We start from the raw sequence: 12,867 nt of genomic DNA on the forward strand, positions 1-12,867 counted from the left end.
CCTCCGACCATCTCCTCACTGTCCTCATGGTCGCAGGCTGGCTCTTGACTAGTGGTACATAGCAGGGGTTGAGGTGCACCAGGTTGTGGTCTGACCTACCCAGAGGGGGGAGGGGGGAGCAGCTGTATGCATCTTTGGCGTTTGCATACAGCAAGTCCAGTGTCCTCTCCTCTCTGGTAGGACAGCTCACATACTGTGTGAATGTGGGCAATGTTGTTGCCATGGTGACATGGTTAAAGTCACCCGAGATAGCTATGAAGGCACTCGGGTGTTTAGTCTGCAGGCGGGCTATGGCGGAGTGAATGACATCACATGCCGACGTCGGGTTGGCAGAGGGGGGGATGTAAACAGTTACAATAATGGCATGTGAAAACTCCCTGGGCAAATAATACGGCCTGAGTCCAACAGCAAACAGTTCAATGTCCGGGCAACAGATACGTTCCTTAATGGAAATATGGTCAGGACTGCACCAGCGGTTATTTACTAGAACAGCAAGCCCCCCTCCTTTGCGCTTACCGCTCTCGGTGCAGTCCCGGTCGGCCCGAACAGTCTGAAAGCCGCTGATGGAGACGTTGGTGTCGGGAATGTCTTGGTGAAGCCATGTCTCAGTGAAGCACATAAGACTACATTCCCGGTACTCGTTCTGACTTTTGGCGACCGCTGTCAGCTCGTCCATCTTATTTGCCAGTGACCTCACGTTGCCCATGATGAGAGAGGGGAGACACGGCTTATATCTTCTCTTCTCCATAAGCCTCCGTTGTCTCAACCCTGCTTTTTTCCGCCGCTGTTTACTTCCTCCCCTACATCCTCTGTGTGTTTTCCTCCACAGTTCAGCTGGTATCTCCGATGTTCCGGCCGCCAAGCCGGCTGGCCTCAGCACGATCAGCTGATCTCTGGAGTAAACAATGCGGCCATGAAGTTGTTGTGCAATGGTGCCGGGTCCAAATGAAATAAGTAATTCCAGGGTGAGGAAAACGAGTACAACTCTCTCAATCAGCATGTTTTGAGAGGGCGCAGTTCCAAAATTACAATCACAAAAGCCAGCACAAATACCAAACTTAATAAAGCAAAAAAGTAAGAAAACCGAGAAAACAAGCAGGAGCGACTGCAACAGGCTGCACGCGGTTCTAATTTTGCCTGCTCATTTTTCTGTTTTATCACTTCCAATTCCAACTAAGCACTAGCAACTTCTTTTGTTGTTCAAATGTCAAAGACTCACTGGGGTCACTGAAGGAGAAAGCATGTCATGTTTACCAACATTTTCTTCCAAAATCCCATTATCCACCAGTCTAGGTTTTAGAAAAGTTTTTATGTTTTCTTTCAAATGTTTGTCAGCCACCTCAATATTAAAGTGCTCAGCAATCTTAAACAACTGGTCCTTCGTACACTGATCCAATAACTCCACTGAAGGAGACTGGATAAACTCCTCCACTACCGAGCCCATATTCAAAGGCACTTACTTCTAGGTAAAGAACATCCAAAAATGCAGCTGGTTCAAATTCAAAATTGGCAAAACTGGAGTCTAATTCCCCAACCTGCCTAACCAACTATCTATCTCAACCCTAGTCTTCGAGTAGTTAATTGTGGGGGGTAGTTACACACTCTAAATCAGCGGGGTGGGAAGGCAACTGTTAACCAGCGACCCCCAAGGAGCCCCTGACGGTGTTCCCGAGCATATAGCTCTACCCACGTTCACCACCACAAAAACAAAAAAGAGACAGTGGATTACAAAAGCAACCCACTGTTAATCTAAAGCCTAGCAGGGGAATAGAACTCCAAAACAGAGCCACTTTCTTAGAACCAGTGTACCAAAACTACCAGTGACTGATATAACTCTCTCTCAAACCCCCCAAAACCAAATACCTGTGTGCATCTCCCAGAATAATTTACACCAGTGAAATTTCACAGTCACATGTGGCACAAAAACAAACTTTCCAAGGGTTACTTACCAGGAAAGACAAACAAGTACCAGCATTACAAACTAGGCCAATCGCCATTGCACTAGTCTGTTTGGACGAGCCCCCATTTTGTCATGAACTGGCTCAGTGTTCAGAAAAACAAGGGAGACCACACAAGTAATTCTGGTTAAAGTAAAATACATTTATTTAACCAATATTAAACATTACTAAAAATAAGTTGAAAAGTATAAATCAGTATTATCAGTAACGTAGGGAGTGCTCGGGTGGAATGAATGTGTGGTGTAGGTGAGTGTGAGGGACAGCAAATTTAATTTTATTTAATTTAATTTTTTAATTTTATATACTTTATTAATCCCCCTGAGGGGAAATTCAATTTTTTCGCTCCGTTGTCATTAACACACAGGTCCGAAAGACACACACATGCACAGACAGGACCCATACATGCACAAGGTGGAGAGATGTCAGAGTGAGGGGGCTGCCTTGGTCAGCTGCCCCGAGCGGTTGGGGGGGTTCGGTGCCTTGCTCAAGGGCACCTTGGCAGTGCCCAGGAGGTGAACTGGCACGTCTCCAGCCACCAGTCCATGCTCCATATTTGGTCGGACGGGGACTTGAACAGGCGACCCTGCAGTTCCCAACCCAAGTCCCTATGGACTGAGCTACTGCCGCCCCAATCAAGCTAACATAACAAAACAACCCACAAACCCTGGTTGCCAGGAGCAGAGAGAGACTAGAACTGATACATCCAGCCCTCTATATAGACTCAGTGGCTAATTCATAAAACTGGATTCAGGTGTGGCTCATCTTCCAGCCACACCTCTGCATGCTGGCCTGCCTCCTGCAAAGGAGCAAAAAAAATATATAACACAGGAACAACCACCAAAGAGGGAGGGTTTGTCACACTGGCCTACCTCAGGATGAGTGAAACCACAAAAACAAGAGTCATACCACCTAAAACAACAACTACTAGGCTGACAAAGAAACAACTCCTAGCCCAGTGTTCCAACACCCACAAACGGCAACTACTATCACAACTAGAGATTGATGAGGTACAACAAACATGCTACGGCAAGGGGGAGCCAGGACGACTGGTCAAAGTTGAGATGTCATCATCATCCCCACATTCCGAAATTGGGTATGACATAGATTCCCTTACAGCAAGGGCGCATTACCTGAGATTGAGAATAATAAATAAACTGGAATCCCTGCACCCTCGAAGCCAGTTACCACGGCTAAGTGACAAAGTATAGTCTGAAAGACTGCTAGATGATGTGAATGCAGTACTACAAACTATTCTCACTAGGACCATAACTGAGACGAGTCAGCTGATAAACACCACAGCAACAGTGATCCTTGAGATGCTTGCCTACAAGATGAACACCATGAGCCACAAACCCCACAGTTACCCTCCATGGAGAAGGAGGCTGGAGGCCAAGATCAAGGCAACGCAGAGAGAGGTTAGTCAGCTCTCAGAGTTAGAGAAAGGTAACTGTGGGGAAGAAAGGGATACCTTGGAAGTACAACAAACTGTCTATACCTGAGGCACTGGAGACTGCCAAGCAAAGGCTCACAGCTCTGGCTACCCACCTAAAGAGATACACAGGAGAAGCAGAAGCCAAAAGAATAAATAGGATGTTCTCCACCAAACCATCCAAAGTGTACTCTCAGTGCCAAGGTAACAGCATGAGAATAGATCCACCAAGGGCTGAAACTGAACAATACTGAAAGAGCATATGGGAGAAGGAGGCATCACATAACACTGATGCTAAGTGGCTAGTGGTTCTAAGAGCAGACAACAGCAATCGCCCAGAACAAGACCCAGTCACCATTACAAGAGTAAACATCCAAGAAAGAGTATCAGGTATGAAGAGCACCGGAGCTCGGACAGCACCGAGCCCTGACATGATCCACACCTACTGGCTAAAGAAACTGACTGCACTCCACGAACGACTGGCAGCACAAATGAACCAGCTACTGTTGGATCGGACCCAATCAGAGGGGATAACCCATGGACGAACAGTCCTGATCATTAAGGATCCCCAGAAGGGTGGTCCCATCCAACTACCAGCCAATAACCTGCCTCTGTACAACATGAAGGCTCCTGTCAGGCATCGTGGTGGCTACGATGAATAGGCACATGGCCCAGTACATGAGCAAGGCCCAGAAAGGAATTGGTAGTGTGACCGGGTGAGTAGGTAATCAAGGCCAGCTGCGTTTAATTTCCATCTCACACACTATTTATGAGCAGGCGCTGCATTAGACAGCCAGGTGTGTTGGGGTCCTTTGTATCCGGTTAGCAGAAAAGCTACGAGCACGGACGCGACAGCAACAGAGGTTATCTGTACAAATAGCCACCGCACCGTCAGGCAGACGCGACAGCAAGAGAGGTTGGCCACAAACAACTGGGAGCCCGGTTCATGGTGCAGTTGTCAGCCGTTGTTTTGGTATTGTTTTATTTGGTTTTATTGATTCTATGTTTTATTTGTCTGTAAACCTGAGCCAAAGCACCTTTTAGCTTGTAGCAGTGGATTGATTATGGGGAGTGTTGTGTTTTACTTTTGTATTTATTTTATATAGCACCTCACATCCCAGCGTTTTTATTGTCATACTGCCTAGCTAAGTCTATTGATCCATTTTCTGTAAATCATCTAAGGCTACCTCTTTTTAAATTAAAACAAGTATTTACTCTCTAACAGTTATCCTCATTATTACGGGCCTTACGGGGGGGGGTTGTAGTAGTTAGCCACAGTACACAGCTACTACAGTAGTAATACCCGGAGAGCCAAACACCAGCTACTGGTTGATAGAGCAGTCACCCAAGACCAGGAAGACCAACCTGTGCACCGCCTGGATTGACTTCAAGAAAGCCTAAGACTCAATGCCACACACATGGATACTGGAATGCTTGGAAATGTACAACATCAACAGAACACTAAGAGCCTTCATCAAAAACTCAACGGGGCTGTGGAAAATGACTCTGGAGGCCAACTTAAGGTTAATTGCACAAATTACCATCAAATGCGGCATATACCAAGGTGCAAGCAAGCAAGATGCACTGCTACTCTTTTGCATAGGCCTAAACCTCCTAAGCCTACTCATCACAAAGAGTGGCTACGGATACCAGCTCCAAAGTGGAGCTACCATCAGTAACCCCCTCTACATGGATAACATCAAGCTGTATGCCAGGAGCGAGCAAGACGTTAACTCATTGATCCACCTCACCAGGATCTACAGCAATGACATCGAGGCGGCTGTGGCTCAGAGGTAGAGCGGGTTGTCCACCAATCGAAAGATCAGCGGTTCGATCCCCAGCTCCTCCAGTCTGTATGTCGAAGTATCCTTGATAAGATCCTTGTTAAGATACTTGCTCCCGACTGGCTGTCCAGGTGTGCAAGTGTGTTAAAAACTGAGTAGCAGGTATGGTAGCCTCAGTGACCAGTGTATGAATGTATGGGTGAATGTGACCTGCGGAGTAAAAAGTGCTTTGAGTGGTCGGATGACTAGAAAGGTGTTATACAAATGCAGGTCCATTTACCATTACTAGATAAGTGTGGTCCGATGATATCCAAGAGAGGGAAGACAATCAGAACCGAGGGGGTTGTACTACCAGAAGGCAGCATTGCAGATGTTAAGGACAGCTACAAATACCATTACACAGACAAATAGACATGTAAAGGAATATATGTGTTAGGTTACCTCCCTCACAGACTTTTTTTTTTTACACAAAAACATTACAACTTAAATTTCTTAATGTTCACTTTATTTTAGCTTAAAAGAGGTTGTGGACATCAAACTACTCATTCTGTCTTTTGTATTAACACTTATTTTTCATATGTGACAGTTAAATGTAGTTTTGTCATACCACTTTCACTCAAGTAATACACGTAAGTTCAGTAACCATTAAAGACAATGTAAAAACACTAAATGGAGCAGACAAGCCACAAATGTTACATGTCGATGTTTCAGCCAACAGCGGATCACAATCAGTCGCCTGTTTTAACAATTATATTGATAAAAATATTACAAACAATATTTGGGTTTGTGAACCATCAAATTTATGTTAATTTGCAGTATAGCCTCAGTTGCCAACTCTAGCTTAACCAAAAACACAACATCTGGCGAGAATAATGTTATTTGTTGAGCCATGCTGAAATGTGACATTAATAGATGCAAGATATATATAGATGCAGAGCAAGATGGCAGACGCAGACGTGCACGCAATGGCCTGGCAGGTGCTGTGTGTTGTTTGTGCTGTTTGTTTAAACCATCTAAGCCCATACATCATTGGTTCACAGTTTTGTACGTTGCTGCACTGCTCTTGCTATCTGTGCAACATCGCTTTTACAAAGAAAAGACCTATGTTTGTAAAAGCCAACACCTGCTGTACTCCAAGCTCCACATCAATGGATACGCAAAGGTGTCTTCCACATTGCGTGAAATACCATCTAACCTACGCTGTGGGCTCGCTCAAATCACCATAATGTTACTACTTGCTAGTGATATAGAATGCAATTCTGGACCGCACCCAACAGCGAGCACACAAACTGGTGTCATGGGACTGCCATTTCAAAGCGCCCAGTTTGCAACCCTGCTGGCCACTGCTGGCTTGGGGCGTCCAGGGCTGCGGGCTGTGGCGGAGTTAGCCAGGGTGAATTTGCCTGTGATCACCGGCCTGGAGTGCCCAGGGCTGCAGGCTGCGACGGAGTCTGCTGGGGTAGTGTTGGCCACTGGCTTGAAGCGTCTAGGGCTGCGGGCTGTGTCTGGCTCAACAAACTTGAGAGAGGTTGAATGGGATAAAGTCCTCTCTAAAGGAGACCTAGAGAGTGACTATGACCAATTCACCTCAACAGTTAAGGAAATCATGGGGCCCTACATTAGAAAGCAGAGCCAAAAGAAGAAGCAGGGACACACTGCCCTGGCTTAATGAAGAATGTAGGAAACTTATGAAAGAAAGAGATCAATTGTTGAAACGTTCCTTAAAATCAAGTCTTACGACAGACTGACAAAAATTTACTTAAATGAGAAACAAAGTCAAAACGAATATAAGGCAAGCTAAAGCCAACTTCTTCATCAATACTATTGAAGAGGCAAGCGGGAATGGGAAAAAAAGTCTGGCAAAACATCAACAAGCTGATTGGCAGAAAACAGAATCACAACAATAAAGAATTAGAGCTGAAAATTAATTATGAATTAGTCACAAATCCAAAAAACATAGCTACAGAATTAAACGCCTTTTTTCTAGACTCTGTTCATGAAGTAACTCAACTTTTTAATTCACCCAACTACCCTCCTTGCTCCATAAATTAAGCACAGCCGGTTTTCCTTTTAGAACAAATAACTGAAACAGAAGTAACAAATGTTATCTGTGCATTAAAAAATTCTAAGGGTATGGATATCTATGGCCTTGACACAAATTTTTCGTCCCTTGTACAACCAATCACATAATTTGTCCTTAAGACAATCCACTTTGCCATCAGCTTGGAAGACAGCCCTTGTCGCACTCATTTTTAAATCAGGGGAAAGATCAGATATGACCAATTATCAGTCAATCTGTCGTTTCTAAAATAGCAGAAAAATGGGTAGCTAAATTACTGATTCAACATCTCAACAAAGGCAATAACTCATTGCACCCCATGCAGTTTGGGTTTAGAGCCCATCACATGGTGCTGTGCTCTTGGACCTACAGTGTAAAGAGGGAATTTGATACTGTCAACCACCAAGTTCTTTTATCTAAATTACCACATTTTAATTTCTCAGAGCAAGCTCTCCACTGGATGAAATCATATTTGTCCAGTAGAAAGCAATGTGTTAGTGTTAGTGATTCTAAGTCCCCTCTACGTGAATGTCCAGTAGGGGTCCCCCAAGGCTCCATACTTGTTCCAATTCTGTTCTCACTGTATGTTACGTGCTGTAGAGTTTGTGGTGTGTGTGTGGGTGTCTTTGTGTTTGTTACAGGTGCGTGTTGCAGGTGTGTTCCCTGAATGGTGCTTCGCAGCTGGTGTCAATCAGGTGGAGGATAAAGGGAGAGTGGACCGAGGCCACCGGCTGTCAGTGGACCGCTAGTGCTCCTGGGAACCGTCTCACCACCACGTGTTTTAGTGTACCTCCTCGCAGTGTGTTAGTGTAATACCAGTGTGTAGTGATTTTCCGTTTAGTGTCTAAGATCCGGTGTTTTCTGAGTTGTATTGATTGGGCATTATCGTCACTCCTTTTGAGTGGACTGTTTTCAGTTTATAGTTAGTTCTTATCATCCTTAGGTTTTGGAGGATTGTTTTGTGTTCGTGTTTACATTTTTGTTTAGTTAATAAAATATTTGGCTTACGTAAATCCTACCAGCGCTTCATTTTTCCCTCTCCGGTATGTATTGTTTATTTAATTATTACAGTTACTCCTGAACTTCCTAGACAAGTTGGAACGTAACAATTGGGGGCTCGTCCGGGATCTTGCAGTTTTTTTTTACCATTTGTGTTTATGTCCGTGACCGTGAGTGTATATTGTGTAACATGGAACGGCTTTCTCAGCTTAGACAGGGAGTGCCCAGCTGAGCCGGATCGGCTTTTCCTTAGGGCATTCATTTATTATTTTTCCTTTTTTATTTTCGGGGTCAATCCTGGGCGGAGGCTGTGTTCTCCAAAGGGGGCTGGCGTTTCAAGGCTTCAGCCGTTGATGTGTGCCTGTAAGTCGCCTCAAGCCCGGCACGGCTTCAGAAGATAAATAGGTAAGTGAGAGTAGGCAGGTGCTGGGAAAGTTTGTTTTCATGTTGCATATGCTCTATGGTATTTGTGTCAGCGGACACTGAGCGAGGGCAGTTTGGTGTTGAACGCTGTGGTGGCGTTACTTTGTGGTGAACATGGCGTTAGTGTTGGATGATTTTGTGGCTAATCCTGAGCTAAGCAGTCTCAAGAAGTGTAAGAAGGCTGTTTTGTTTGCTATCACTAACCACTACAGTATTCATGTGGCTCGTTCTCTCTGTAAAGACGATTTGAGAGCAGCTGTGATACGTGGTTTGTGTGACCAGGGTATATTGGTGTTGTCTGTGAATCGTACCTCGGCTGTGGAGGTCAATGCTGCAGCAGTGACACCCGATGGTGATGACCGCTCTGATGTGACTTTTTCTGGCCAGGAATGAGGTCGGAAGTTGCATGTTTCTGCAGAACCTGCCCAACTTGCCAAATTGTGGGTAAACCAAATCAGCCCATCCCTCTTGCTCCTCTGCAGCCCATCCCAGCCATAGGGGAACCATTTGAACATGTGCTGGTTGACTGCGTTGGGCCACTCCGTAGAACAAAGCCAGGAAATCAATTTTTATTCACTCTGATGTGTATTAACACCCGTTTTCATGAAGCTATTCCCCTCCGTAAAATCACTGCTGCATCAGTCACGAAGGCTTTAACCAAGTTCTTCACCACATTTGGCCTCCCAAAGCTTGTGCAGACTGATTAGGGCACCAATTTTCTGTCTAAGGTTTTCAAGCAGATGCTTAGTTCATTGGGTGTCTCCCATTCTGTGTCCAGCGCCTATCATCCAGAGTCCCAGGGTGCTCTTGAACGCTGGCACCAAACACTTAAGTCTATGCTAAAGAAGTTTTGCCATGAGACAGGGAAAGACTGGGATGAGGGAGTACCATTTGTTCTTTTTACCATTCGGGATGCAAAGCAGGAATCCCTGGGGTTTAGCCCAGCAGAGTTAGTGTTTGGACATAATGTGCGTGGTCCACTCAAAGTGCTACAGGAGCATCTAGTGTGCAGCTCCCCGCCTAAGACTAATGTGACAGATTTTGTCTTTTGGTGTAGAGAGCGGCTGCAGTGCGCTGTCAAGTTGGCTAAAGAAGCACTGTCCGTCTCTCAAGTGAATATGAAAAAGAGGTTTGACAAAAAAACAGTTGAGCGACAGTTCCAGCCTGGTGATACGGTGTTGATGTTGCTGCCCACACCTGGTGCTGCGCTCACTGCACGGTTCTCAGGTCCATATGTGGTGGACAGGAGAGTCTCTGAAACCAACTATGTCATTCGTACACTAGAGCAAAGAAGGAAAACCCGTGTGTGTCATGTTAACATGTTAAAATCTTATCATTCCAGAGGTACTGCTGGGAGAGAGCCGCAGCCCTCAGAGGTCAAGGTGGTAGGGGTTTCTTCCTTGGTGGAGATGCAGCCGGAGGAGACAGACTTGGTGATGCCCTGTGACGGTCATCGGTGTGGTAGGCTGAGGAATTCAGAGTTTCAGTCTACAATTAATGATCAGCTGTTGTATTTGTCAGTTCCCCAGAGGCAAGATATAATTAACTTGCTTAGCACATACGCTTCGATATTAGGTGATGTACCCACTCGTACCTCTGTGTTAGAGCAAGTTGGAACGTAACACTGTACATTAATGATTTACCAAATGCATGTTAAAATGTTGACATTCAGATGTATGCAGATGATGCTGTAATCTATACACATGCCAAGAGCTACCAGGAGATTGCATCTACACTTACATCTGCAATGGCTCACATTGATGTCTGGCTTACTAAATCAGGTCTGTATGTATGTTTACCAAACAGAACATGAAGGTGTCCCATTCTAGTGTGTTCCTTAGAGGACAGAAGCTTAATATTGTTCATGAATTCAAGTATCTTGGAGTGAGATATGAGTCTAATTTAACCTTTAAAAACCATGTCAAAAGGGTGACAGATAAGGTCAAATTGAACTTAAAGAATTTAAACAAGTTAGGCCATTTCTTTACACAAACGCTGCCAAAAATCATAGTGATTCCACACACTATGATTTTCTCACATATTGAGTATTGTGTTCAACTGGTCATTGACTAGCATGACCATGCTTAAAAGTATTGAATCACTTTTTAAGAAAGCTTTAAAAATCTTTGATAAAAAGCGCTGTCATTTGACCACTGCAACATCTTACAGAAACATACATTTTTGAGCTTTGACAATTTAAAACTTTTCAAGTATGCTTGTCTTGTATATCAAGTGTTACATAATCTTGCCCCTCCTCCGCTGAAATATTTTTTCCAAAGACTTGAAAGCGGAGGAAGCACACAGGCATCTGTGAAGGGGGAATGTGTGATACCATTTAGATGTACTACTTTTGGACAAATGCACTGTCAGTGAAAGGAAATAAATTCTGGAATAGCTTGCCTCACAATAAAAGAGCGGCCCACATACAGCAACTTTAAAACTCACTTAAAACAGTGGCTCTTAGAAAACCAGAGCTGTCCACACTTTTAAAGCTACTCTTACCTTTCTTGCATTTCACACAGCACTTAGAAAAAATTTGAACATCAACTCCCGCCTCCATCCAAAGTCCCATCCCCCTCCTCCTGCAACTCCACTTCCCTCCAAAGGCCTACTCCCCCCTCCTCCATTACGTCCTTATTATGTCTATGATGCACTTAGTCATTGGCAAGGTAACGTTAGATACACGGAAGAGGAAAGCGAGTGTAACGTTACAACCAAGACAGTCAAATGCAACCCCGGAGTTTTAAAACTCAACTGGAGTCAGTGATGACTGATGAGTTTTAGAATATAATGTAAATGCTAATGTTATATAGTACTGGTGACTGGCAACAAACAAGGAAGATAATACAGAGGCTCAGGGTACGCTGGGCTACAGTAGGCTTACCGTTAGCAACTGGATGCTCTGTTGTCATATGTAATGTTACAGCCTATGTTACATTAGAGGCAAACTGAAAATACCTGTCCAGCAGAAACTCTGCGACCATCTCGTCCCTTTTTAGCTCAGGATGAAGCTGCATCAGTTACGTGAGCGGTTACGTCAGTCGGAGGTCTCCACGTGGGGAAGACAGACAGGATGCTCGGCCAATCATTGCATTCGAATGCAATGATTGGTCGGTTTTCTTCGAACCATATGAGAATGGTACAATTATGAGTTTTATCTCTGGTGGAATTCACTTACATTTTAGTGTGCCATCAGCTTATTAATAGCATTTTAACCTAAACAAAGAAAAGCGTAAAATTTCCAGAAAGTGTCGCTTTAACTGCCTCATATTTCATTTTTAACCACATACTTACTGTACATTGAACTTAGATAAATGAGGAAGAATAATGTCCTTCTCATCATCCTGTGTCTTTTTCCCCCTTATTATTATTTTTCTCTCGTGTCTGTTGTCTTTGTCACCATTACGTGTGTTTTTTATATCCTTCTCCTTTGTCTTGTTAGATTTTTATCATGATTTTGACTGAGTATTTTGGTGCTGTATGCGTGCAAATTTTTTGTCTCTGTGTTACCTCCCTAGGGACTACAGATGAAAAGTAGCCATTGTGCTTATTCTGGCATATTTAGAAGGTGTATTCCCCACCCTGATGTTCATAAATATGCATTGTCCCTATCAAATAAAACAATTAAATAAATAGAATAAAATAAAATATTTTCATTGGGCTGCATGGATGGAACAACACTTACAGAGTCACACTACAGTGGACTTACCATACCCCTCAACTTTTTCCAGTGGTTGCAGCTTTTTCAGGGATTACCTGAAAATCATTTACTCCACCTCAACGGAGAGAAGATGTACTCACATCGACTACTCCACACCTTCGTTCCGCTCCTTCCTCAGAGGCAACAGGAGGGCCTCAGTGAGCCAAAAGCCAGCATGGTGGCATTTATCTTTGCTGTGCTCACTTCCTCTCAGCAGCTTACCGTCTTCCATCCTGTCTGCCTGATGGATCTCACAGGTTCCAAAAGCTGGCATCTGCTTCAAAGCTGAATCTGTTCCGTGCCCGCCCTGTGAGCTGACAACCTTTCTCGCTCTGGGTTTTGTTTAATCACAAATCACTGTCAAACTGCCTTTTTCAGTTGTAATGTTGTGGTTCCTATCAGCCCTACCTTTCTTTATTCACTAGAAAATAATTAATTACTTCTTTGTGTCTGGGAAGTTTTGCAGTGGACACATAGCCAAACCCTTCAGGTGAATTTCTACCTTTATTTTTTTA

General features: G+C 44.2%; 2 pseudogenes; both read left to right on the forward strand.

Annotated features, from left to right (window-relative positions):
• Positions 1-2,833: 2,833 nt before the first annotated feature.
• On the forward strand, positions 2,834-4,049 carry LOC144467047 (uncharacterized; annotated as a pseudogene).
• Positions 4,050-4,827: 778 nt separating this feature from the next.
• LOC144467048 (uncharacterized) overlaps positions 4,828-12,867 on the forward strand; it is a 472,102-nt pseudogene continuing 464,062 nt past the window's right edge.

Source organism: Epinephelus lanceolatus, chromosome 15, assembly GCF_041903045.1.
Source record: "Epinephelus lanceolatus isolate andai-2023 chromosome 15, ASM4190304v1, whole genome shotgun sequence".
Lineage (NCBI taxonomy): Eukaryota > Metazoa > Chordata > Actinopteri > Perciformes > Serranidae > Epinephelus > Epinephelus lanceolatus.